Source organism: Pagrus major, chromosome 5 (assembly GCF_040436345.1).
Source record: "Pagrus major chromosome 5, Pma_NU_1.0".
In the NCBI taxonomy this organism is placed as follows: domain Eukaryota; kingdom Metazoa; phylum Chordata; class Actinopteri; order Spariformes; family Sparidae; genus Pagrus; species Pagrus major.
The window spans coordinates 40,786,063-40,789,292 of record NC_133219.1 but is presented as its reverse complement, the minus strand read 5'-3'; the positions used below and the strand labels follow the sequence as shown (position 1 = coordinate 40,789,292).

General features: G+C 48.0%; 1 pseudogene; it reads right to left on the bottom strand.

Annotated features, from left to right (window-relative positions):
- Window positions 1-3,230, bottom strand: part of LOC140995770 (peptidyl-prolyl cis-trans isomerase-like) — a 23,818-nt pseudogene continuing 20,588 nt past the window's right edge.

Genomic DNA, 3,230 nt, shown 5'->3' with positions numbered 1-3,230 from the left:
TTTCCATCGTCAAGGCAACCGTTCTGTTTTATTTTCTTCATTTTTTGACATAAAAAAAAAGTTGGGACACAAAAGTGGAAATAAAGACGTTAATGCAAAAGAAACGGTCAAAGTCACGAATGCAGCAACATGTTGTCAACAGAATAAAAAAGGGGGGGTGGCGAGGGGGGGGTCGATCAATTCTCCATCAATAGGAATGTTGAATGGCGGCGAGGGGGCGGAGCCTACAGGGGTGTGGCTACAGGGCAAGCAGAGAGGGCGTAGTGTTGAGTTTAGAGCTGCCCGCAGTCGGCGATGGCAATCTTCTGCGAGGTTTTGCCGCTCTGGCTGCCGAAGGACTCCATCTTCTTCACCACCTCGAGCCCCTCGACCACCCGGCCGAACACCACGTGCTTCCCATCGAGCCTGCGGGGACAGACGGCGTTTAGAGACAACCAGCAGAAGTGTGAAGGCTGATGGATGTACGATAAAGCAGCTGGGTCAGAACACAGAATCAGAGGCTGAAAACTCTGATCAGCTCCAAACCCGACGTATTCAGGTGGAGTACAACCTGATGTGGATCCAAACTACATTCTGGATCCAGCAGATTCAAGTGTTTTATCTGATGTTGGCTCAGAGCGCGACCCATCTCAATACAATGGTACCACTTGCTGACCCAAGTCAAAATAAAGCAATTAAGTGGGCAGAAAATGTTTGCAGCTGAAACTCATCAGAAAATGACCTTAAAACTAAATCTGTTCTTGTGATCATGAGATCCGGTCTCAGCTCCGCACAGGACACACGTTACTCACTTGGTCATTTTTGGACTAAAGATCAGTTTATTATCTGCACTGCAGCAACGTTCTGCTTATCGAGTGCACACAAACCGTTCAAATGTCATTTGACCTCAACTGGTGGGGATGAAAAATCCAAACGTCCTCCACAACACTTCAACACAACAGGATTCAACACAACAGGATTCAACACAACACTTCAACACAACAGGATTCAACACGACCTCCTGCAGCTCTTTCCTTCATGTGGAGCCACTCGAGTGATTCAACATCAATACGATTCTTCAACGCTGCATTCGGTTTTAAGAGTTTAGCAACTGTTTGGGTGCTCAGTGATTGGAGGAGAGCAGCAGGTTCAGTCGACCAATCAGCCAGACAGAAACGTGAGCAACAGCCAATCACTGATGCCGTCGTCTGCGACTTCTTCTGCTTTGGTTGTTATTCATCAAAGAGATGACGACCTTTAAGCCGACACGTCTGCAGCGTGTGTTCTTACCATGACGTCTTGGCTGTGCAGATGAAGAACTGGGATCCGTTAGTGTTCGGCCCGGCGTTGGCCATGGACAGGATGCCTTCACAGGTGTGCTTCAGGGTGAAGTTCTCGTCAGCAAACTTGTTGCCGTAGATGGACTTCCCACCGGTTCCGTTGTGGTTGTGAAGTCGCCTCCCTGCGAGTTAAACACAGACGAACTTTAATACTGGAGCTCGACAAAACTGACCCGAACCAGACCGACCCAAACCATCGTCGGCGGACGTGTCTCCTGCTGATGGGGTCAGCACAGGTCTGTTCTGGAGGTTTTCAACCTCGTTCAACTGTGAAAAGTCAAAGTGGATCTACAAACTGCTGCGTGTTACCTGCTGTGGTCGCCTGCAGGTGTGTGTGTGACTGAAATCTATTTAAAACAAATAATCATGAATCAAAATCTCTTTTATTCAAGTAAAATGTAAGTTAACACAAAACTACTTCACAGACCTCCTTTAAAATAAACGTCACTGCATCATTTAGGTCGATATATAACGACTGGAGCTCGTTTCTGAGGACGTTTCAGTCGGACGAGATTTTATCTGCTGACATTTTAATTTAAGAAGTTTGTTTTGAGATCAGCTGCTGCAGCCTGTCGATCATTCACACGTCCACCAGTGAGATCTGGGCTCCATCATCGCTGCCCTGTTTCCTGCTCGGTGCTTTAGGTCGATAAACATCACGAGACGTTCGCAGGTTCGTACTTTAAAACACTTTCTAGTTCATTTCCTGAATGTTGTCATGGCGACAGAGACCGTTTGGTTCTGATGAGCCGGAGCGATATGTTCAGGTCAGTCATTACAAACTTATAGTTTTGTCTTTGAAAAAATAAAACCTGGATCTTGGGTCCGGTTTGGTTCTCAGATTTAGTTCAGATGAGTCGGGTCTGAAAGGTTTGGGTACTGGACGGGTTCAGGTCTCAGTTTAGTGCAGAACTCCATCCAACAGCACGAGTGGACACGTGAATGCAGACAGAAAGAAACTTCTGATTTATCTGATGATTTTAATCAGAGTTGATTTCAAATAACTGAATGTTTTTCACGATGAAGTTATTTTGTTAATGTGACGTTTTGAAAAGCTCAACTTTGTTCTCACGTTTTAAAGACAAACGAAGGAAACGATCTGCAGGAAAATCTAAAGTTTCAGGTCAAATCATGAATCAACTCGTGGTCCTAAACTGGCTGCTTCAGCTTCAGTGTGATTAGAAGTGGTCCAAAACATCTAAAACAGAAATCAGCAAAATACATCCAGAACTTTCAGCCACAGGACTTTGAACTGAACTGCAGCGGCGTCACCTGGCACATGAACCCCGGGATGATGCGGTGGAAGATGGAGCCTTGTAGCCGAAGCCCTTCTCGCCGGTGCAGAGGGCCCGGAAGTTCTCCGTGGTCTTGGGCACCACGTCGGCCTCGAGCTGCAGAAACACACATGAACACGCCCAGAGTCAGTCCAACAAGGCGACAGTGAACTGGTGCCGCCCAGAACACAAACAATTAAAATAAAAAAAAGATTGCTGGAGGGTAAAAGTTGTGAATCAGTAACCAGTCAGTGAACATGTGGCCCGCTGCCAACCCGGCCCGGAGCCAAACCCGTGTTCAGATCCGGTGAACTTTGTTCTGTGTAGCAAGAGACTGAATAACTACGTCTGCACCAGCCAGCACCGGCCAGCTGCAACCAGCACCAGCCAGCACCGGCCAGCACCAACCAGCTGCAACTGTGAGGAGGAAACTCAAACTAAACTACCTTCCTGACATCGTTCTGCAGCCTGAGGGCAGCAGTCCAAACACAACAGGTTCTGATGGGATCAGTGTGCTGACTGTGTTCTGTGATGGTGAAACAGGAATGCAGCAATGCAGCACACGGATATCTGCATGCCCTGCATGGGGGGGGGGGGGGGGGGGGGGGGGGGGGGGCTGCAGCAGACCAGCTGTGAG